This window comes from Equus przewalskii, chromosome 12 (genome assembly GCF_037783145.1).
Source record: "Equus przewalskii isolate Varuska chromosome 12, EquPr2, whole genome shotgun sequence".
NCBI lineage: Eukaryota > Metazoa > Chordata > Mammalia > Perissodactyla > Equidae > Equus > Equus przewalskii.
Window position 1 is genome coordinate 17,353,390 of NC_091842.1, and position 24,630 is coordinate 17,378,019.

Here is a 24,630-nt window from a genome sequence, read left to right on the forward strand (position 1 = left end):
ACCAAGTGACTCATGAGGGGACGGGATTGGGGCAACCCACAAAAGAGACCTGGAAACGCAGTCCCCGTGGAGAACTCTCTGCAGCTCTACATCTGTGAGTTTGCCCAAACAACAAGTGATTTAACAAGTTAAATTGATTTCATAAAGTCAGATACCAATCTTTCTGGCTGAAAGTTTGCTTGACTTTGAGAGGCAAGCAAAGGTGGAGATTTTAGCTGGTGAGTCACATGCCTCCGGATTGAGATGATGGTGGTGGCAGTTCCCATCCATCACACGCTAACCTGGGACCCTGGGCAAGTTACCAAATCTTGCTGCATCTTCATTTCTTCATCTGTAAAATGGGGGAAATACTAATAATCAGAGAGTTGACGACACACAGTAAGTACTGTGCAAGTTTGCTATTATTAGTTGTCACTTCCTGCTGGTTCTGGAATGTGTGTTTATGTGTCTGTGTATAAAATGAATCATCAACCATAGACCAGATTAAATAACAGAGCGACTGGTTTTAAGAACAAGCAGTAGGAATGCTGGTGGCTGAGACGCTGCATCAATGTGCAGCACAGATGTTTGAGGTTTCCTTACCAGGCTACAAAAATGTTTACACAGTAATTAGGCCTGTTATCAGTACACAAACAGATTACACTTTACAGAATGAATGAACAGCTCAAAAACCCTCCCATTTTTCATCAGGTTCAGAATGCTTTCCTAATTCTTGGGTTTACCAAAATAAATTCATTTTCTAACAACACAGCCACTGCTGAGTGTAGAGAAGAGGCGCTGGGGTGGGGAAATTGGCTCTGTTTGAGAGTACATGTCATTTCTCTCTCTGGTCCTCATTTTTTCCCATCTGTAAAATGAGATAACCAAGGGCCCTGCTCCCTCTTCAACTCCATGGTTCTATTACTTTACAATCATCTCTTCTAAGCACGTATTCGCTCTTCTCTTCACCAAGAAAGGATGTGTTTAATTAAAGCAATGATGGGAAAGGTAGCAATTTTGCTGAATCACGTAATGAAACTCCAATCCAACACTGTTTAGTGACATTAACACTGAGTTTGTGGCCCTTCATTCCTGACACTTCAGCCCCCAACCCAGTCTGCACGGCGAGACCACGCAGGTATCCAGACACATCAATGGCTCCATGTAACACTTCAGTGAATGCCTCTTTTTTCCTGTTTTCAAAGGATAATATTCTGTTGTAATAAATATGTCACCAAAATAATTAGCTAAGTTCCTTGATTTGTGCTTCTCAGTTTTCACACCGGCTAGCTTTTGTTAATGAAAAAGTGCAAGTGATTTATAAACATGACACCAACTTTTGGGCTCCGATACTACAGCAATAATGTTTAAATGCTCAGAGATGAACTTTTAATCAATATTTAATTGCTCTATTCTTTATAAACACAAAGTATGCTTTCAGTGAACGCTCGGAATACTAAAAAGGCAAGATTCAGTTTCTTCTAGCTCAGTTAGGTGTTTAGGTTTCCTAACAATTTTGTTTCAAGGGGGGAAAAAGGCCATCTAGGTTTCAAGTTATAGGGCAAGGATTTTTGAAGAGTAATTTAGAGAGGGTAACTTGTTATGACAATATTCCAAAATCTTTCAACAAAATATAGATGTATGTATTTGAAATGCATAGGAAAAAATCTAACAATACGCATACTGAAATGTTAATGGTCTGGGGAATGAGAGTACGGAAAGGTGCTTTCATTTTTTATATAACATTTCTACATTGCCTTAATTTGTTTTGTTTTTTTTTAAAGGAATGTTTGCTTTCATAACTAAAAATATTTTTTAAGCATGAAACAAAGAACCACCCATTGGACAGCTGGTGCAAAATAAGTATCCTATCTTCTGTCAAAACAGGACCATGGATTTTTGATATTAAAATTTCCTGACATAAAATAGTAGGAAAAAAGTGTTTAGTAGATACAGTCTCACAACACCCCATTCAAGACATTTGTGGCCATCAGTGTCTACATTTTAAAAAGATTTTTTCTTATTATAAAAGAAATGTGTGCTCGTTTTCGAAAATAATCACCCATAACACCAACACCTTTGGACAAGCAATGTTAACATCTTTAGTCCATTCCTTTCCATTATTCTTCTATATCATGTTTTTAAACAAAACCGGAATCATACTGGAAATGCAAGTTTGTCCTTACCTACATTTAATTGTTACGTTAGAAACCACTAAATTTAATTGCTACATTAGAAACCACAAAGCATTTTCTCTCCATCTTAAACACTACATTTCATTTTACACTCTAACGGATGAAGACTCAAGGTAGTGCATACGGTAGTGCTGCCAGGGTGATCTTTCGAAAACGTAAATTAAATCATGTCACTCTCTCATTTAAAAGCCTTTAGTGGCTCCCAACAAACTCTGTATCAAACCCAAATTCCACAGGAAGACCCCCAAGACCCCCCATGAACTAGACCCTGCTTCTGTGAACTCATCTCCTGACACACTAGCCTCCTTCCTGTTCCTCTAATGCACCCCAGTTGTTCCTACCTCAGGACCTTTGCACTGGCTGCTGCCACTGCCTGAAAGTTCTTCTCCAGCTCTTCCCCTAACTTATCCAGCTTAAATATGGCTCCTCAATGAGACCTTTCTTCACCACCCAACCTGAGGGAGCCCCTGCATGTCTCTAATTTTCTTTTCTTTTCTTTTCTTTTTATTATGCCTTCCACCACTAGAATATGAGAGTACCACCTCTATCGATCTAATTCACCATATTCCCCAGTACCTAAACCAGAGATGCTCAACACATATTGGCTGAATGAATGAAAATGTTTTCAAAGTATCCAGATTTGTGGGGCATGAGATACAGCAACCTACTTAAACAGGCTTTCTTCACAGCAGCACAGCCCCTTAATGAGACTTTTTAAAATAGGTTGTCACCTTCTCCTGCAGCCTGGTCACGGAGAGCTGCCCACAGCCCTGCTAGAGGGAAAACAAGCAAGTTATTTGTTCTTGACCAGACTTTCATTTGCTTATCCACCCCATTACCTAAACCGGAAACCCAGTGGACACACTACACCCTTCCCTTTCTCCCACTTCTCCATCAATTCATCAATAAGTCCAGCCAACTGTCCCTCCTGTGGACAACATGCCCAATATCCATGTCAAGGTTTGAGCAAGATTGTTCCAGTTTCCTTTCAGAAAACTACCTCTCTCCATTAGGATGACTTTTCAGAAAATTACTCCTAGACATGAAGACCCAAAGCTATGCTAACAGGACACTTCCTCTGAGCATTTTGAATGTAGCAGACTAATACCACGATGATGCTGATGATGCTGATGCTGATGATAGAAAAGGTGGGGGATCATTTACTTCCATGGGAACATCTGAGAGAAACCGTAAGGCAATTCCTGCCACCAAGATCCCCTCAACTGCCTGACTCCCCTCTGCTCCAGGCCCGGTCTTCAGGCGTGCCCTCAGTCCTGTGAGCTCCCATCAGTACTTCTAATACATCCCCTTTATTTGCTTTTCTTGTTAGCCAGAGCTGGTTTCTGTTGCCCGAATTCTCCTAAATGTTTGCCGGACCTCCCTCTTCTCATCCATCCTCCCCACCACGGCCTCAGCGCCAGCCGCCTCACTGGTATTTATGCCTCCAGTCTTCAAATCCATTCTCCACAGGGTCCCCCAACCAGACTCACCTAAAACTCAAATCTGACCACGCGGCCCACCCCCTACCAGAGAAATGCTGAGCCCCTGGTCCCGATCAAAGGCCTCCATCACCCTCCATCACCCTCCATCATCATTCCAGCCTCTTCTCTTGTTACTCCCAGCCTCGACATTTAAGTTCCAGGAACTCCACACTACCAGCTGCTTCCTCATATATTCCATGTTTTTTAAAATCTTTCACCCTGTGCTCACCCTATTTCTTCTGCATGGGAATACCCAGTTAAAGCTGACCACTTCATAATCATCCTTTAAGCTCAGCTCAGACATCACTTCCATCCTAGGCTAGCTACCTTCCATCTCTGCTCACAAATGTGTATCCCTAACACATGGCCTGCCTTCCCCACTAATCTGTGAATTTTTAGATGACAGGCTCTGTGTCATATTCATCTCTATATCTGTACCACATTAATAGGCACTGAATACATTTTTGGTAGATGTTAAATGCTTAAAAATATAATTCACTTTGAAAACCCCAGGTTGGATGCAACAATTGTGTTTTCATTTTCCTCCTTTCTAACCACATTCGGAATTACCCTCAAATTGAGCCACCAAGGGATCAGCTAATGCTTTGTCCATCTTAAAGGATGGCTTCATTGCTTGAGAGGCAGGACTCACACTGTTTTAACAAGCATCAGAGGCTACTGCTGGTTGCACTGCCTAATGGTTCTCCATCATGAAAGGATATTTCAGACACTCTGACTACATTAGTTTAAGCCTCAAGTGAAAGGCAAAGATATCACCCATCCCATACCAATGTGGGCACAGACAGGGAACGAGCAAAGCAGCAGCAGCCGATAATCAAACCAATCTGGGCCCAAACCTCACACAGCTCCACGTGGGCACTCAAGGGGTCAAGGCCTCCTCCTCTGACCCAGTGCCCAAGGCACAGCTCCTCCTGTGCCCGAGTTTCCTCATTAGGAATGAGGAATGAGACGCTGACCTAGATTCACTCAGCCAACATAGGGCACCCACTACGATCTGACTCTAAACAAAGCACCAAAGGTCGAAGGTTACCAAAACACGCTTCAGATCCTAAGCAGCAGTGTGGAAAGAGCCCTGGACTTAGCATCAGGAATCCCAACCTTGAGAATCAAACCATAACCCCGCCCCTCCCCCTAAGTTATGCACCCTCAGGAAAGTTACTTAATCTCCCTTAGCATCAAGTTCCAAATATGAAAAATGAGGCTTACACGAGCTCAAATATGTGAAAGTGTCTGGCACCAAGCAGGGTCTCAGAAATCTGAATTAAGAGAGACTCCAAAGACCTTAAATGTCTAAGGCCTATCAGGGCCACAAGAGTTCCTCCCAATATAAGAACTTGCCCCCTTCGGGCACCCAAGGAGCACTGCATGTGCTGGAGTTCTGGGGTAGGCTGCAAAGCCAGGACTGCAGACACAGCCACAGGCTCAAGGACTAGTGCACAGATACCTCTCCCCAGGGCTGGGGACCCAGGAGCACACTGTCCTTCCCAGAGCCACTGGCTATGGAAAAGAAATTTCTGGACTGGAGCCCTACCCTGCCCGATATTTAAGCACTGATCAGAGGCCTCCCACTGGGAAGATAAATGTTAAACTCAACAAACCAGCTGTCACACACATACCCCCTCCTCACATCAGTGCCCCCTCCCACCCTTTAGAGAGGAAAGGGTGTTGTGTATCTCCATCAAGTCTTGCCCATCATTTTCTTGACTGAACCAGCTGAATTAAATTATTTTCTTTCTAAAAAGCCCTTATTCTGCACCCTCACTGAAGGCCTGATTACTGGCAATAGTTACATTGCGAGTTCAGAGAAAGGTGATCTTGGTGAACAATTCTAAGAGGATTTAGCACTCTTCCAATAAAATATCCAAGGGATTGGGTTTCTAGAGAGTTTTGTTTTCATTACTCCACTTAGATACACCCAGTAACCAACTGCAGTACCGTAGACCAGTTTCTCAGTAAACAAAGCCCTTCTTTAGACAGCTAGTGCCATGAAAAACCCACACATCTGCGGTGAACTAAGAAAGGGGGCCACTGCTGGGGGAATGCAGCCCAGGGGCATCCATGGGGCACTCACGGAGGCCACCAACATTGCCTAAGGAACTGGCGAAGTTATGCAGCTTCTGGAAAGGGGAATGAATCCTAAACTGGGCGTTGCGAGAGAGCTGCAAGCACAGGGGAGGTCTGAGCCGCTGTGTAGACTTCAGTCAAAGCCTCATATAAACAGGTAGCAAATAAAATCTGGACTCCACCAACACTTCCTTCTTCTTCCACCAACACTTCCTTCCATCCCACAAAAATGAAATAAAAACCACCAACAAGCCAAGGAGGAGCGCCGCAGTCGACTTCGATAAAAAAACATGTCCTGCTGTAGCCTCAAGAAAATTTCACACCAAGTGGCTTTAAAACCCTTTGCAAAGCTGCGATGCCTACACTGAAAAAGAGTTTATCTTTTCAACTGAAAGTCAGCAGTTAAAGGAGAACATGGAAATCTGAAGAGTGATGAGTTTTCATATTTGCACAAACGCTGCCTGTGTCTGGCCACACAGAGGGCAGAAATCTACCCATTCTTCCTAGGCAAGGTCATCTCCAAGCCACCACCGACGCGGCTCTTATTCACTCTAGAACGTAGTTATTATTAGCACTTCAGACTTCAGTGGACACGACCCAACACAGCCACACACAGTCAGCACTGAGCTGCTATTCTCTGAGCTCGGGAAAGTTTCCTTCTCTGCGGAAAAAAAAACAGGCGCAGGGCCTGGGGATGGCGCCCCAGTCTTGGCACCCAGGGAACTGCAGGCATTTCACAGGGACTAAGGGCCTCGCAACACCTAAGGCAGGGAAGGCGCTTTCCTCAAACACTCCTCAAAAAAAAGAGCTGTGGGAAATGATGCCGGGCGCGGGGGCAGAGGGCGCACGTGGCTGGCGCCTAGAAGGCAAAACGTAGCCCTCCGTCCACGCTCAGCACCACCATCCCGTCGGTGTGAGGCGTCCTCCGCTCGCCCCAGCCCCGAGGCCGGCCGCAGAACTACCTGCTGCTGCCTAGGCGCCCTCAGGCCAAGTCCGAGGAAGTTCACTCCCGGTCACGCAGTCCGGGGAGGCTGGGGCACCCGTTGGAACCCAGACTGCCCGGGACAGCCGGAGCCCGCCCCTGCCCAGGCGCCGGGCCATCGAGCTGCCTAGGGCCCTGGGGCCCGCTGAGCAGCCAGCCAGGTCCCAGGCTGGCTGCCGGAGGCCTCCCCGGTTATCCCGCGCTCCCCACGGCTCGCGGACCCCGGGCGGGTGGCGGCCAGGAGCGTGCGCCCAGGAGGGCTGGAGGTGGAGGGAATCCCGCCTCCCGCCTCTCCTGATCGCCATGACTCTCGGCTTCCCGAAGACCTGGAAGCCGCCCTGCTCTCCCACCTGGGCTGCGGTGCGGCTCCCACTCTCCTTCCCTCCCTTCCACCTCCCGGGCGCCCGCGGCCACCGGCGCCGGGGGCTCGGTGAGCGGCTCCCAGCCTGCATGCAGCCCGCACAGTTCCGGGACACCCGAGTGGGACACCCCGCGGCCCTTCCCCAGCCCCACGCCCCCGGGCGGGCGGCCAGCCAGGAGCAGCCCCCAAGGGAGGGCTAGGTGGCTCGGGCGGCCGCCAGCCCGCCCGCTGCCCTTTGCCAGTGCCAACAGGTATGGGAGGCGTTGTCGGCCGGCTGCCTGCCCACTCCAGAGACAGGGGCCCGCGACAGCCGCGGGGTTCGGGAGCCGTGCGGAGGGGCGAGGACGGAGGGAGGAGGCGAGGGCGGGAGGCGAGGGGAGGGAGCGAGCGGGCGGCAGCACTCACCTCTCGCTGGGCCGGGGCCGGCCGCGCGGGCCCGCTGCTCCGCAGCCCGGGTTCCGAGGCGCCTCCGCGCGGCGCGGGGGGCTTCCTCCGAGGCCCGCAGGGAGGGGGCGGCGCGGATGGAGGCGCCGGCGGGCAGCGCTCAGCCTCACGCTCACACCCCCAGCCGGCAGCCGCGTCCCCGCGCCGGCATCCTCGCTGCTGCCGGCTCCCACGGCGCCCCGGGGCCGCTCCCCAAGCGCGCGCCGGGGCCGGCACGAGCCCCTCGTCGGCTCGGAGCGCGATCCGAGCGCGTTCCTCCCTGTCCTTGTCCTCTGCTCCCGTCTGGGGACGTGTGCCCCGCACCCCCGGCACGGCGCGCTCCTCTACCCCTCCCGCTCCCGCTGGCCGTGCAGAGCCCCGGCGCGCGGGCTCAGCCCATGTGCGCGGCTGCCTCGCTGCGCCCCGGAGCCCAGTGGCCGAGGCCCCGCCGGAGTTGCGCGCCCTAGAAACTCCATGCAGCTCTGGCCTCCTCCCCAGCTCCTCCCTGGCGGGCCCCCCGGGGCCTTGAGGCCGCCCGCAGCGCCGTCCCCGCCCTGCTTTCGCCCGCGTCAGGAGCCGAGTTTGAGGGCTTGCCTCGCCACCCGCACCTCGCCTGCTCCGAGGGTCGGGGAGCCCCCACCCCCACCCCGCCGCCTCTCCAATGGCTCCCTCGGTTTCCAGGCAGCGCAACCTGAGGAACGCCTCGGCGCGCGCGCACTCACACTCGCATACACACGCACTGCACACACAGGCGCACACACAGGCACACACGCGGGGGGCGAGCTGGAGCTTGGCAGACGGTCCTCCTTCCTCTCCTCCCCAAAGAAGCGCCCACGTTAACTCCGGCAAACTGCTGTTCCTCCGTATTGGACAACTCACCCAAGCGCCCCCCGCCTTAACTACTTCATCCCCGGTGCCCACACCCTTGGGCCACAATCCCACCTGCGTCCCCTTCCAGGGTGAGGGCGGGGCGCGGAGTTGAGGGGCCCGGCGGTCGAAACTAGGGGAAGAGGAGGATTCGGCGTGCCCACCGCTAGCACCATCTAGGGAGGCACGTCTGAGGCCATAGCCCGCCAACCTTCGATCCCGCTCCCCTGGGGCCTGAGAACACGTGGTTTGTCTCCCACTTCTCTTCCCAAGGTCATAGAATGGATTTGATGAGGGGGAGAGGGTGCTTGGACACAGGTGTGAGCTAAAACCTCGAAGACTATCTGCAGCCTGCCCCAGCACTGCCCTCTGCCAAGTCTGTACCTAGACCCCTTTCCTCCTCTGCCCTGTACCTCAAGGGCAACACGTTAGTTTAGAGTCTCCTCTCAGATTTCCTGGTGCACCTGTCTATATCTCATGTGCCCAGAAGCTGACAGAATACACAGTGCGATGAAGGTTTGTGTTGTCAAGAAAAAAAAAAAATCAGATCAAGATGGGTCTCAGAGTGTCCCATTGACAGAGTCAGACACCTGCCGCTCCCTTTCTGCTCCTCCCAAGGTTGTGCCAAGGGAGAAGGAACAACCCACCTGGAGGGAGCAGGTTAGTCTTTGCTTACAACACTCTCCTTTCCGGGGTCTCCAGTTTCTTGCCCCCTCTAGGTGGCAGAAAGACTGCTCACAGTTCAGATGCTTCCAATTCCCAGAATCAAAGAAAAGATATACATAAAAATTCTCACACTGATCAGGAACAAAACAACTGATACTGCCATAAGCCTCTGGTCCAAACAGCTCAGCAATCACCTCTCTGCTGGCTGTGCAGCTGCCAAGGGAATGTGGGTATTGGCACTGCCAGCCAGCAGCACAAGTTAATCAGGGGCCCCTCGTTGCCTGCACGTCCTGGCTTGCAGCCTCGGTGTGATTCCTCTGAGTCCTTACAGCACTCATTGGGGTACCATTCCTCTGGCATTTAGCATTTGCCACTCTGTATTATTATTATCTTTTCTTGTACCAGCCCTACTTCCCAAATTATCTTCTTGAGCCACTGGCTGAGTCTTATGTATCTAGTTCAGAGATGCGATAGAAGGCATCTCCAGGAGTTTCCATGAAGGGTTGCCGGCAGATGAACTAATAGAGTGGGTGGGGTCTCAGTATGCTCCTTCCCTCTGATCTCTCAGTTTGGATGAAAGCTGCACCTTCTAACAATCTGTTTCTGTAGACAATTGTTTTGTCGCTTTCTGGATGGCAACCAGGTCACCAAAGCCCCTTGGCAAGTCCACGTACACACATGGAGTTCCTGGTAGAATAGAGTGGTCACTATTTAACCAGAGTGGGACACATCTGGCAGAAGTTCTCTGCTCTCACTTACTGCTTGTGTGAGTTTGGACAAGTTGTGTGTTCTCTCTAAATCTCACTGTCCTCATCTGTAAACTGAGAATAATTACAGTATCTATTCCATAAGTTTGTTGCAAAGATGAAATGCGATGACATGAAATAGCAGTTGGCTCAGTTAACTTAGTTCCAGGCATAAAGTAAGCTTATAGCAAAGGTTGGCTGTTGTCATTATTAGTAAGCCGTGAACACGTATCAAAGACGTTACCTTGGGAAAAAAAGTCAAGGATCTTTGGCCCCAGGATACTAAGCTCAACAAACCTCAAGAACTAGAGAAACCAGGTGGCAGATTTCGGTGAGCATGCCAAATACAGTTTGTTGGTCCTCACCAGCTAGAACCTTTTTGAGACTTCCACAATGAGGGGTTGCAGGTTTACAGGGCCTGATACTCTTGCTCCAACTTTTATTCATTTGTTCAATATATATTTATTAAGGGTCAAAATGTGCCAGCTCCTTCTTATTAAAATGCCAAAGAAAATCTCGTACCAATTATCAGAATGGAAGCTAAAAACAACATGGAAGAAAATGAGTGGGAAAGACTTCTCTTTACCATTCATCTATAGCTGGATTTATCATAAGTATTCTCTCCAACCCAAAATAATTCAGCCCTCCAGGAAACAACGAGGAGTGAACCTTGACTCTGTTCCACCACCTGCCTCTAGCTTTGGGACACGGAGTTACACCAATCAGACACCTGGACAATCGCTCCCTTACCACGTGGTAATCATTTTGTGACATGGCCAAAGTCTACCTCTTCCCTTCCACTGCCCTTCCTTCTTTGTTTTACCTTCAATAAATACTTCTATTTCCAGTACCTGAGACAGCCGAGGGTAGAGTGTGATGAAGTGGTCTGTTGCAGTCTGAATAAAAATAGGCAGAAAAACAAAAATCATTTGGGTAAGTATATGCTGGAGGGTAAAGTTTTTCATGCATTCCATCAAAATACAAACTATAGAATGCTTTGGATTCTTTATAATGCATGTTCTCTACTTTGTGGCGAGAGATTTTAGAGTGGTTTGTTGGCAGCAACAGATAACCAGAACAAAATTTGGTATCTAGAGGTAGAGTGCCACTGTAACAAAAACTTAAAACATTGGCTTTGGGATTGGACAATGAGAAGAAGCTAGAAGTGCCTTGAAAGACTGTTAGTGAAATGTGCAAGGACCTCAGGAAGCTTGGAGAGGACTTGAAGGATGCTAAGAAAATTGCTATTAGAAGCTGAAGAAGAGAGCACCTGAGTCATGTACTGGTGGGACAGTTAGCAAAACTGTTGCCTATAATAACATGACAAATGGGACAGCTACCAATGAACTCATGGATCTGACTAGGAAGATTTCCAAGTAGAATGTAGAAAATGCTAACTGAGTTTTTCTAGATGCCTATGATAAAAGACAAGCAGAGATGAGTTAAAGGAGAAACTATTCCACTTTTTGAATAGAATTTACAGGAAATAGAAAGAACCAGGACTTTCTGGGCTAGAAAGAATAACTTTCTCATTCTTGTATCTCCAGGCATTTTACTGCTTTCAAATCCAGAGCAATAAAATGTTGGCTCTAGATAAAGATTAAGTTAATGATGCGACTGTAAGATCCTTTCTTAAGACCTCTCACATATTTAAGGGCATACCTAAAAGAGCTTCTAAGGAGGCTGGCCTGGTGGCATAATGGTTAAGTTTGCACACTTGCTTCAGCAGCCCAGGGTTCACAGGCCCAAATCCTGGGCACAGACCTACACGCTGCTCATCAAGCCATGCTGTGGCAGCATCCCACATACAAAATAGGAGAATATTAGCACAGATGTTAGCTGAGGGACCCTCTTCCTCAAGCAAAAAGAGGAAGATAAGCAATGGACATTAGCTCAGGGCCAATTTTCCTCACCAAAAAAAAAGCAGAGCTTCTAAGAATCTTAGAGACATGGTCCTCCAGCAGCCTCACTGGGGGTTGAAGATAGAGAAGTGACTTCTTAAAGAGATTTTTATGTGTGGCTTTTGTCTAATGGATGGATTATAGTTTGAATCACAGGAAGACCTCAATGTTTTTAAAGAAAGTTTACTAACTTGAAACCGAAAGGGACAGAGACAGTACAAAATAAAAGGAGGCCTTTGGATCCCCAGTCCTCTGTGGACAATAAACAGGCAGCGAAACATAGGACATTTCTTACAGAAGAGGGATAATAACTCAGAGAGTGGAAGCAAGAGCCCAAAAGGTGAAGCCAAGAGCCCCGGAGAATCATTCTCAAGAAGTAGAACCAGGCCCTAATTAAGGAACTGACGATACATTCTCATCTGGATTTCAGAATTACTATGGACCAGTGCCTGCTACGGGAACTCTCTCTCATATCCTCCCTTATTGAATGGGAATCTCTATCACGGTTATTATATCTCTGCTTCACGAGTGTATGTTGGGTGTATAGGGGAGAAGAAGGAGGAGATAACTTGTTTCTTTAGTGCACATATCTTCAGATTGAAAAGAACTTCATCCAGGGAGACTCATCCACATCTGAACCTGCTTTAGATGAGGACATCCAGGACCTCAAGCCTGAGCCTGGTGCCACAAGGAGATGAAACTTTTTGAGGCTCTTGGATGTTTCTGGGTATTTTTCATGTTGAAAGAATATAAATAATTTTTGACTGAAGATGAATTTTTAACTGTGATGAGTTAAATATAGCTGCAAATTTTCTCTCTTCAGGAGGTGGGCTCTTCATATCCCTATCCTTAAATCTGGACAGGATCTGTTATTTCTTTCTTTTTTTTTTTTTTATTGGCACCTGAGTTAATATCTGTTGCCAATCTTCTTTTTTGTTTTTTTCCATCTTCTTCTCCCCAAAGCCCCCCAGTACACAGTTGTATATTCTAGTTGTGAGTGCCTCTGCTTGTGCTCTGTGAGATGCCACCTCAGCATGGCCTGATGAGCGGTGCCACATCCACGCCCAGTATCCGAACCGGCAAATCCCTGGGCCACCAAAGCAGAGTGCACGAACTTAACTGCTCAGCCACGGGGCTGGACCCTGTTATTTCTTTAATAGAATAAAGAAGTTATTTTGTGACAGCGTTCCAGGCCTAGGACTTAAGAAACTGGAAATTTTCATTTCCTATCCCTTGGAATACTCTTAGAGCCCTGTGTCACCACATAAGAAGTCTAATTTCCCTGAGGCCACCATGCTGTGAGGTGAGGCTGTGTGATGAGAGAGAAGGAAGACAGAGACAGATAGAGAGATAGAGAAATGTCTGGCTAGTCTCGTTATTCTAGCCCCTGCTGTAAGAGTCTCCCCAGCTGAAGTCTCAGATTTGGTAGGACAGAGACAAGCCATCCCCACTGTGCCCTGCCTGAATTCCTGACTCACAGACTAGAAGAGCTAGTAATAAATTGATGTTTTAAGCCATTGAGTTTTAGGGCAATTTGTTATGAAGCAACAAAGAACCAGAAAAATTTGCTGACTTGGAAAGATGTCCAAACTATATTATAAAGTGGAAAAAGCAAACTGCAAGATAACACATATGATACCATTTTTGAAAAAGAAAACTTTATATGTGGTATCCATATATACAGAATATAACAGCATAGAATAGCATTGGAATGCTATGTGTTACCTGACTGACTCTGGAAAATCAGTATTAGGGGAACTTCTACTTTTTAGACATATATTATATGAATGTTCTACAGCAAGTAATTTTAATATTGGCTTAATATTTTAAAACATGAGAAAAAGTGTCCTGTACTTTATTTCAAAGCTATCAATATATAGTGTATACCTACAAAAGGAATAACACACTGCCTTAAAAAAAACTAAGGGGTTTACTCCATTTCAGGGTTATTAAATAAAAGAGGTTAGATTGACACATATGCTGATAATTCTTTTAATTTCTAGGATAAAAATATTTCAAATTACCAACAAAGAAAAAAACAAATCAAGGTTGGCTTCAGGAGTGTATGTAACACTAGATCACAGAAGAAAAATGAACCAATAAACTTAGAGGGTAAAATGGTCTCATCCAGGGCTTGTACATTCAGTTAAGTTGTTACCATGCATGAAAGTAAGAGAAAAATATCTTCCCAATGAAATAGGTGAGAAAATAAATGGCTTTTTTACTTTTTCTGAAAAAAATACTCAAAGACTTATATTAGCTAATAAAAAAAAGTGGAATCAAAGTTAAGAACTCAAGAACGGGGCCAAGAATCCAGAAAGAAGAGAAAAGCATTGATGCAAACTTGACATTCTCTGCTGCCTTTCCTTTTGAAACATTAGCTGATTTCCAAATAGCATTGGACCAAAAGGCCAAAAAGGAAGTAATGTCTCAGAGATTTTGAGAGTGTCACAAGCATAGAGAGAAAATAACCAGGTTTCAGTGCTACCAAGACAGCCAGGACCTTAAGGACTAAAATCTAAAGGAAAGGAAACCTCAGAAAAATGAAAGCATCATTCTGCTCCATTTTCCTCCTAATGACATTTGCTTCATTTGAAGCTGCACAGGGTGAAAGGCAAAGAAAAGAAACCAAGCAGCAGCTAAGTGACTACACAGTGAAGGAGAATCCTCAAGAATCTCATAATGCCAGCAGAACAAAACTTGGAGTTTAGAACCTACCAAGGAAGAAGGTCACTGATAAACACCCCAGGGTTTCAGTTGAAGCTCTTGACAGACTATATGCATTAAGAGTCTCTCTGAGGGGAGAGAACAACCTATAGAGCCACTACAATTTTTCAGATATAATATCTGGCATTTAATCAAAAATTGCCAAACATGCCAAGCGATAGGGCCAAATCAAGAAAAATCAAAAGAAAAAAGAGACAATTAAAAACATAGATAATCCAGTATTGGAGCTATATAAAGCAAACATTAAAACAATTGCAATAAATGTTCAGGAAAGTGAATGCCTTAGATAGAAATTCATCAGCAAAGAACTAGAATTTATTTTATTTTAAAAACATAATAATAATTATTTATTTATTTTAAAACATAACGAAATAGTAATTCTGGAGCCAAAGTAAAAATTAAATGCACTTGATAGATGTGCTAAAAGCAGATTAGACACAGCAAAAGAAATTAGTGAACTGTTAATTAGGTTTGTAGACAATATCCTACTAAAGTATGAAAAGAAAGAATGAAAAATAAAGAAAAGAGCTTAAGAGATACATAGAACATGGTGAATAGTCAGACATGCAATTGAAGTCTGAAAAGAAATGGAGATGAAGAATGGGGTGGATGCAATATTGGCTGAGAATTTTCCAAAATTGGTAAAGACATTACACCACAGATTCAGGAAGTCCTAGAAACTCTAAGACAGATATGTACAAAGAAAGCCACACATTGGCAATCAATTACATTTCTAAAAACCAAAGAAAAAATATTAAAAGAAGCCAGTCCCCCTTTTCTTCACACACACACACACACAATTATTTTCAGAGGAAAAATAGATAACTTCTCAAAAGAGATGATTAAAGTTACAACCATTGGTATAAGATTTGGTGTGCTAAAAGAACATAACTGTCCACCTAAAATTCTGAATACAGTGAAAATACTCATTAAAAAGAAAGCTAAGGAATTTTTGCTTCTGAGTTAGCACAAGAATTGCCCCTCTGCTGTTGAGCAAATAGAAAACTAGAGAAAATATATGAATTAACTGCTTTTGATAACTGGACTGTGATCCATGTGAGAAGAGAAACAAATGAGATGTGCCCTACAATTGCCCAGCTTTCTGCCTGGTAGCATTTTCTGTACCACTACAAAGGGAAAAGAAACCAAAGCAGAGCATAGTGGTCTCACTGAGTTGAGGAGACAGAAATCAGAATTCACAGAGGCATAGGTAGCTGGAATTTGTGAGGCAGGGAACCAAAAAGAGAAAACTGTGTCCATAAAGAACTGAGATGATCTGGATTGGGATTTCTTTGAGTTTCTGGTTGATAACTAAGATGTGCATACTAGGATAAAATTCCATGTAGCCAAGCAAAGGATAGTTGGTGGAGAGCCGTAAGTTGAACAGTTTCTAGAGGTAAGAAAGAACTGGAAGATATTCAAGTTCTGATGAGCCTGAGTGGAGAGAACACCTGGGATTATGGTAGAGACCCCAGGTAGTTTGCAACTTAGTAGTAGGACTGAACTAGCATTAGACTAGAGGCTATTCTACTGCCCTAACAAAGCTTTAAAAATCATCAGATGGATAAAGTTAATTCTCAAGTGACTTATCTGCCTAACAAACAAACTTCAAAACTCTTAAAGGACAACAACAAAATCCAGAAGCCCTGCAGTGTAACATTCACAGTCTTCATAGAAACAGAAGCAGAAATAATGAGGATGATGGAATTAGGAGACAGGGGCTCTCATATAGCTATTATAAATATGCTCGAGGAGTTAAAGGAAAATATGAACACAATAAAGAAAGGAATGAAAACTATTTTAACCAGGAAATGAAATTGTAGAGCTGAAAAATATAATATTTAATATTAAAAAGTTGCTTGATGGGTTTAACATAAGATTAGATACTGTAGAAAAAAGAAAAGTGAACTTGAAAACATAGCAATAGAAACTGAAGCACAGAAAGAAAAATGATGGAAAAAATAGAGCTCAGTGACCTGTAAGACAATATCAAGCAATCTAACATATGTTCAATTTTAATACCTGAAGTGTGTGTGTGTGGTGAGGAATGTAGGCAGAAAAAAGATTTGAATAAGCAATGGCTAAAATTTTCCAAATTTGATAAAAGCTATAAATACATAGATCCAAGTGGCTCAATGTACCCCAAGCAAGATAAAAAACAAGGCAAACAACATCAGGTACATCATAATCAAATTTCTGAAAACCAGTAACAAAGAGAACATCTTAAAGCATCCCTGGGAAAGGGACACATTATATCAGAAGACCAAAGATAATAATTGACTAACTTCTTTTCAGTAATAACGCAAGCCAGAAGACAATGGAACATTATCTTGAATGTGCTCAAAAAAACACAAAAAACAAAAATACCTAGAATTTGCTAGCCACCAAAAATATTCTTAAATTATGACTTGAAATAAAGAGTTTTTCAGATAAACAAAAAGTAAAAGAATTTACAGCTATCAAGTTGAACTAAAATGATAACAGAAACTCAGGCATAAGGAGAACCGGAAATGGTGAATAAATATAAACTTTTTTTTCTCCTTTTTAAGTTTCTTTAAAAGATAACTGTTTAAAGTAAAAATAATGCCATTGTGGGGCTGGCCTGGTGGCATAGTGGTTGAGTTTGTGTGCTCTGCTTTGATGGCCCAGGGTTTGCAGGTTCAGATCTCAGTCATGGACCTACTCACTGCTCATCAAGCCATGCTGTGGCAGCATCCCACATACAGAAATAGAGGAAGGCAGGTACAGATGTTAGCTCAGGGACAATCTTACTCATCAGAAAATAATAATGATCATAATAATACCACTGTATTATGGAATTTATAATATTTGTATAAGTAAAATGTATATAACAACAACAGTACAAAGGATGGGAGGGAGGAAATGAAAGTATACTTTTACACTATACAATTTTAATATACATTATCTATGAAGTGGTATAATACTATTTGACATTAGACTTCTGTATGTCGAAGATGTATACATTGTAAATCCTAAAGCACAAAGAGTATAGCAAATAATCTCCAACATAGGAAATAAAATGGCATATTTAAAAAATAATTAATACCAAAGAAGGCATGAAAAGAGGAAAAAGTAAACAAAGAACAGGTGGGATAAATAGAAAAGGAAAAGCAAGATAGTAGATTTAAATCTAAGCATGTTGTGAATTACATTGAATTTAAAGAGTCTAATGCTACAGTTCAAAAGCAGAGACCACCAGGCTGGAAAAAATACAGTAAGACCCAACTATAGACTGTTTACAAGAAACGCTCTTTAAATATATTAGCACAGATAAGTTAAAAGTACAAGAATGGGAAAATACATACCATAAAAATATTAACCATAAAAGAGCTGAAGCAGCTATGTTAATATAAGACAAGAAATAACACTAGAGATAAGTAAGGTTAATTCACAATGATAAAAGGTCAATTCATTAAGAAAATATAACAATCCAAAATGTTCCCATAGCAAAGCTTTAAAATACAGGAAGCACAATTCATGAAGAAAACAACCAACACACAAACATAGTGGGAGACTTTAACATGCCACACCCTCAGTAATCGATAAAACATGTAAAGATACAGGGGCCTGCCCGGTGGCACAGTGGTTAATTGTGCACGTTCCACTTTGGCAGCCCGGGGTTCGCCGGTTCAGATCCCGGGTGTGGACATGGCACTGCTTGGCAAGCCATGCTGAGGTAGGCATCCCACCTATAAAGTAGAGGAAGATGGGCACAGATATGAGCTCAGGGCCAGGCTTCCTCAGCAAAGAGAGGAGGATTGGCAGCAGATGTTAGCTCAGGGCTAATCGTCCTCAAAAAAAACAAAAATTAAAAAAATAATAAAACATGTAAAGATACAGAAGACTTGTCAAACACCAGCAAATAACTTGACCAAACCGACTTTACAGAGCACTGTATTAACAAGCGCAGGATACACGATCTTTTCAAGTTCACATGGGATGTTCATGAAAGATGGACTACACACTGGGCCATAGAACAATTCTCAATAAATTTAAAAGTATTGAGATCATACAGAAAGTATGCTCTCATCACAACAGAAATAAATTAGAAACCAATAACAATAAGATCTCTGGAAAATCCTCAAATATTCTATAAGCAAAGCACAGTTTTATATAACGCATGTGCCAAAGAATAAATCACAAAGGAAGTTTAAAAATATTTTTAACCAAATGAAATGAAAACAGCTGTTAAAATTTGTGGCATGCAGCTAGAACAATGCTTAGAGGGAAAATTATAGCTTAAAAATGCTTATTTTAGAAAAAGACAGGGGCCAGCCCAATGGCACAGCAGTTAAGTTCATGAGCTCTGCTTCGGCGGCCCAGGGTTTGTCAGTTCCGATCCCAGGCATGGACCTACCCACTGCTTGTCAAGCCATGCTGTGGCAGGCGTCCCATGTATAAAAAAGTAGAAGTGGCCAGCCTGTGGCCGAGTAGTTAAGTTCACGCACTCTGCTTCGGCGGCCCAGGGTTTCACTGGTTTGGATCCTGGGTGCACCACTCATGAGGCCACGTTGAGGCAGCATCCCACGTGCCACAACTAGAAGGACCCACAATTAAAAATATACGACTTTGTGTTGGGGGGATTTGGGGAGAAAAAGGTAGGAAAAAAAAAAAAAGATTGGCAGCAGTTGTTAGCTCAGGTGCCAATCTTTAAAAAAGGAGAAAAAGATGGGCAGAGATGTTAGCTCAGGGCCAATCTTCCTCAGCAAAAAGAGGAGGATTGGTGGCAGATGTTAGCTCAGGGCTAATCTTCCTCAAGAAAAAATGAAAGAAAAAGATGAAAGGTTTAAACCAATATTCTAAGATTTCACTTTAAGAAGCTGGAAAAAGAAGAGCAAATTAAATCCCCCAAAAATAGAAGGAAAGAAATAATAAAGATAAGGGCAGAAAAATCAATGAAATACAAAATGGAAAAATAGAGAAAAATCAGTGAACATGTCAATAAAATTAATAACTCTCTATCTAACCTGATTTAAAAAATGGAGAAAACACAATTTACCAAGATCAGGCATGATAGGAGAGGCTTCACTATAGATCCCAAAGACACTAAAAATAACAAAGGAATATTATAAACAACTTTATTCCAAAAAATTCAACAACTTGGATAAAATAGAAAAATTCCTTGAAAAACACAAATTAACAAAGCAGATCCAAGAAGAAATAGAAAATCTGAATAGTCCTATATCTTTTAAAGAAATTTAATTCATAATTATTAACCTCCTCCTTCCAGAAATACAAACAGATTCCATTATGCCCAGATGACTTCTCTGGTGAATCCTAACAAACAATTGATGAAGAACAAATACCAATCTTACAAAAATCTTTCATAAACGAGAGGGTGACTTGTCTCAAGTTATTTTATGAGGCAAGTGTTACCCTGTTACCAAAATCAGATGAAGACTTTAGAAGAAAAGAAAATGAATATAAATACAAAAGCCTTAAAAATGTATTAGTGGGCTGGCCCTGTGGCCAAGTGGTTAAGTTCATGTGCTCCACTTTGGCGCCCCAGGGTTTCACCGGTTCGGATCCTGGGTGCAGACATGGCATCGCTCATCAGGCCATGCTGAGGCAGCGTCCCACGTAGCACAACCAGAGGCACTCACAACTAGGATATACAACTATGTACTGGGGGGCTTCGGGGAGAAGAAGAAGAAGGAAAAAAAGAAGATTGGCCATAGTTGTTAGCTCAGATGCCAATCTTTAAAAACAAACAAACAAACAAAATATATATATAAGCAAACTGAACCCAGCAATATATAAAAACGATAATACATCTTGACAAAGTGGAGTTTTTCCCAGGCATACAAAGTTGGTTTAAATTTTTAAAAATTAATCAGAGTAATTTATATTCAGAGAAGAAAAAATCATGATTATCCTAAAGCACGCATAAAGAACATTTGCAACACCATTCACGATAAAAACTCTCACAAAAGTAGGAACAGAAGTGAACTTCCCCAACTTAATAGAGGATGTCTACAAAAAACTTACAGCTACCATCATGCAAGTGGTCAAAGATTGAATGCTGCCCCTGTAAAACCAGGAACAAGGCTTCTATTGAACACTTGGTGGAGGCTCCAGCCAGTGAAATAAAATGCATACAGATCAGTAAGAAAAAAGTAAAATTGTTTTTGTTCAAAGTCAACATGATTGTATACATAGAAAATCTTAAGAATTTTCAAAAAAAGCTATTAGAACGAATAAATGACTTTAGCAAGTTTGCAGAATACAAGATCAATACTGCAAATAAGCAACTGGAAAATGAAATTTGAAAAAACAGTACCACTCCTAATAGCATCAAAGACATGAAATATTATGGATAAGTTTAACAAAATAAGTGCAAGATCTGTATACCGAAAACCACAACACTGCTGAGAGAAATTAGAGAAGATTACAAATAAATGGAAAGATATAACATGTTCATGAACTGGACTTTTGATAGTTTTAAGATGCTAATTCTCCCAAATTGATCTCTAGGTAAACATAATCAAAATCAAAATGCAGAAAAAAAAAGCTTTTTCTGCAGAATTTGACAAGCTGGTTCTAAAATTTATATATAAATGCAAGGGACATACAATAACGAAGAGAATTTTTAAAAAGAAGAAAGTTGGAAAGGACTACCTGATTTCAAGACTTACTGTAAAGTTAATCAAGAGAGGGTGGGTTTAGCAAAAAGCATACACATACAGGTCCAAGGAACAGAATAGATCTACATATATGTGATCAATTGATTTTTGACATAAGTGCCAAGCTCATTCAATGGGGAAAGGGGATTCTTTTCATCAAATTGTGCTGGACAACTGAATATTCATGTGGAAATAAGTGAACTTTGATACTTAGCTTATCTCGTACACAAAAATTAACTCAAAATAGATCATAGACTAAATGTAAAAGCTAAAGCCACAAAGCTTTTAAAAGAAAACATAGGAGAAAATTTGCAACCTTCAATAAGCAGAAATTTCTTAAATAGGACCCAAAAAACACAAATGATAAAAGGAAAATATTGATAATTTTATTTCATCAAAATTAAAATCATTTGCTCTTCAGAAGACACCTTTGAGAAAACGAAAAGACAAGCCATATACAGGGAAAAATTCTATATGTGTTTGTGTGTGTGTGTGTTTGTAGTTCTATATATATCTAGCAAAGAACTTGTATCAAGAACATATCAAGAAATCTTGCAACTCAATAAAATAAAAATAAACTCAATTTTTCAAATGGGCAAATGATTAGAATAACACTTCAGGGGCCAGCCTGGTGGTGTAGTGGTTAAGTTTGAACGTTCTGCTTTGGTGGCCCAGAGTTCACTGGTTTGGATCCTGGGCGTGGACCTACACACCTCTCATCAAGCCATGCTGTAGCAGCATCCCACATAGAAGAACTAGAAGCTCTTACAACTAGGATATACAAATATACTGGGGCTTTGGGGATGAAAAAAAAAAGAGGAACACTGGCAACAGATGTTAGCTTAGCTCAGGGCCAATCATCCTCACCAAAAAAAAAATAATAATACTTCATAAGATATATGAATGACCAATAGTACATTTAAAAATGCTCAACATCATTAGTCATAAGGGAATGTAAATTAAACCACAATGGAATACTACTATGCAACCAGTAGAATGAATACAATTAAAACACCTGAGAGTAACAAGTGTTGACAAAAATGTGGAGCAACTGGAACTGCCATACAATGCTGTTAGGAATGTGAATAGCTAAAATAAATAGTTAATAATTAATAGTTAATATGTTAATAGTAAATAGTTAATAATTTTGAAAAACCATTTGGCAGTTTCTTGTAAAGTTAAACACACAACTACACTATGATTCAGTAACTTCAGTCCTAGGTATTTTTTTTAGAGAAATAAAGTCCACAATATGACTTTTACATGAATGTTCATAACAACTTTATTCACAATAACCAAAAATTGGAAACAATTCAAATGTTCTTCAATAGGTGAATGGATAAACAAATTATAGCATATGCATACAATGAGATATTACCCAGCACTTAAAAGGAACAAACTGAATACCCACAATAACATGGTTGAATCTCAGAAACCTTATTCTGAATGAAAGAAGCCAGACACAAAAGAGTACACACTGCATTATTTCATTCTTTTATAAAATTCTAGAACAGGCATAACAAATCTATAGTGACAGAAAGTAAATGAACAGATGCCTGGAGTAGAGACTGGCAGGGGGCCTGACTGCAAAGGGAAACAAAGGAATTTTTTGGATTGATGGAAATGCTTATGTCTTGATCATGGTGAAAGTTACAAAGGTTTAGACATGTGTCAAAACTCACCAAACTGTACACTTAAAACGAGTGCATGGAAATTGTCTTCAATAAGGTTGATTTTAAAAGACACATGAAGAAAGAAACTATGAAATTTTTTTAAGGTGATTTTTCCTTTTTTTGCAGGGGAGGATTCACCCTGAGCTAATATCTGTTGCCAATCTTCCTCCTTTTTCTTCTTCTCCCTCCCCTGGCCCCCCATCCCAGAGCCCCAGGATGTAGTTGTTTATCCTGGTTGTAAGTTCTTCTGGTTCTTCTATGAGAGCCATCGCCACAGTATGGCTACTGACAGATGAGTGGTGTGGTTCCACGTCCAGGAAGCCAACCCAGGCCGCCAAAGCAGAGTGCGCCAAACTTTAACCACTAGTCCATCAGGCGAATTTTTTTTAAATACATTTTTAGACATACAGATAGAGAATTTGTCACCAACATCCATCCTAAAAGAAATGTTATAATGATCAGGTAGAAGAAATATGATTCCAAATACAGAAATGAAGACAAGAAGAATAAAAAGCACTGGAAATGGTCAATATGTGGTGACTCTAAATAACAATTCTTATATTTTAATCTAATAATAATAATACATCTTAGTAATAATGTTTGGTAGGCTTTTAAATATATGAAGAAATAAAATACAGGGCAATTGCATAAAAGGTGGGAGTGGAGTGAAGGGAGTTAGTCTTCTTAGGTCCTTGCATCACGTCAAAGTGATAAATGCGCTAATTTAGGGTATACACCAGTGGGCCAAGGACATACACTGCAGTCTCTAGGGCGATCACTAAAAGAATAGCAAGAGAAGGTGTAACTAATAGGGGGAAAATGGAACAATAAAAATACTTGACTAATTCCACAAAAAGGAAAAAAAGAGTAAAAGGGGAACACAGCATAGATGAGATGAATAGAAAGTAAATAGTAAGATTGTAGATTGAAATCCAAATAAATCAGTGACTTCATTCAATATTACCAAACTAAGTATATTCTAACATCAAGACAAAGACTTAGATACAAATAGAAAAATGTCCAGGTCGGCTTTGCTACAATAGGCACACATTAAATATGGGGCCATGGGATTTTCAAACAGGAAAGGATGGTATATGCAAATACTAAGTGAAAGAAAGCTGGTGCCGGTCTGCTAATATCAAACAAAGCAAATTTTAAGGTAAAGAGGTTTTCCTAAAGACAAAGAATGGCATTTCATAATGATAAGAGTGTCAATCTCCCAGGAAGATATAATATTTCCAAAATTGGATACATATACTCAAAATACAGAAAGCAAAATTGTTAGAATTAGAAACATAGGCTAGCCCGATCTGACTGATAGAGTAAATAATCAAAGACCTAAAAAGAGAACATAAATCGAAATGTAAAAAAAAATCAAAATATATTATATAAAATCTATGAATTAAGAAAAAAGTTGAGCATATTATTTATTCTGTGCATGTTGAAACAGATCTGTTTAAGCATAGTTGCCTCAGGACGGGTGAGAACGCCTGGGGCAAGAAACTGCTTTTCAACATAAATACTTCTGAGCTTTTTTCTTTTTTTAATTCAGGGAAGAAACGAGGGACTTGTAGGAAATATGGCGGCATAAGCAGATATTTTTCAAGCCTCCTCCCCGAAACTTACAAAAATCAACAAAGGGACTAACAGTTAAAATGAAAACTAAGCTCAAACTCCGGACAACCTTAATCTTTTCCTGCAAATGCCAAAGAATAGTTGCCAGACACAGCACAACTTGAACCAAAATAAATAGGATGCTGAGGGTTGACCACATTTCCTGAACTTGACAACCAGCACGGTGCTGTCGGCAGGAGAGCCTCCCTAACAGCATCCCCAGCTCTGCCCCGGCCCCGCCCCGCCCCGCCCCCCGGGCTAGAGCGGAGGCCTGGAGGTGTGCGTG

The 24,630-nt window shown here is 42.3% G+C and overlaps 1 protein-coding gene across 11 annotated transcripts in view; it reads right to left on the reverse strand.

Moving 5' to 3' along the window:
- The window catches only part of CALN1 (calneuron 1), a 521,792-nt gene that overhangs the window by 388,241 nt on the left and 108,921 nt on the right, over positions 1-24,630 (reverse strand). The window contains exon 1 of one of the 11 annotated variants that reach the window (XM_070567820.1): positions 7,489-7,791. The exons of the other annotated variants lie outside the window; for them this stretch is intronic. The gene's annotated coding sequence lies outside the window, so the exon portion shown is untranslated. Of the gene's footprint in view, positions 1-7,488; positions 7,792-24,630 lie in introns of those variants that run through there. 11 annotated transcript variants of the gene reach the window in all.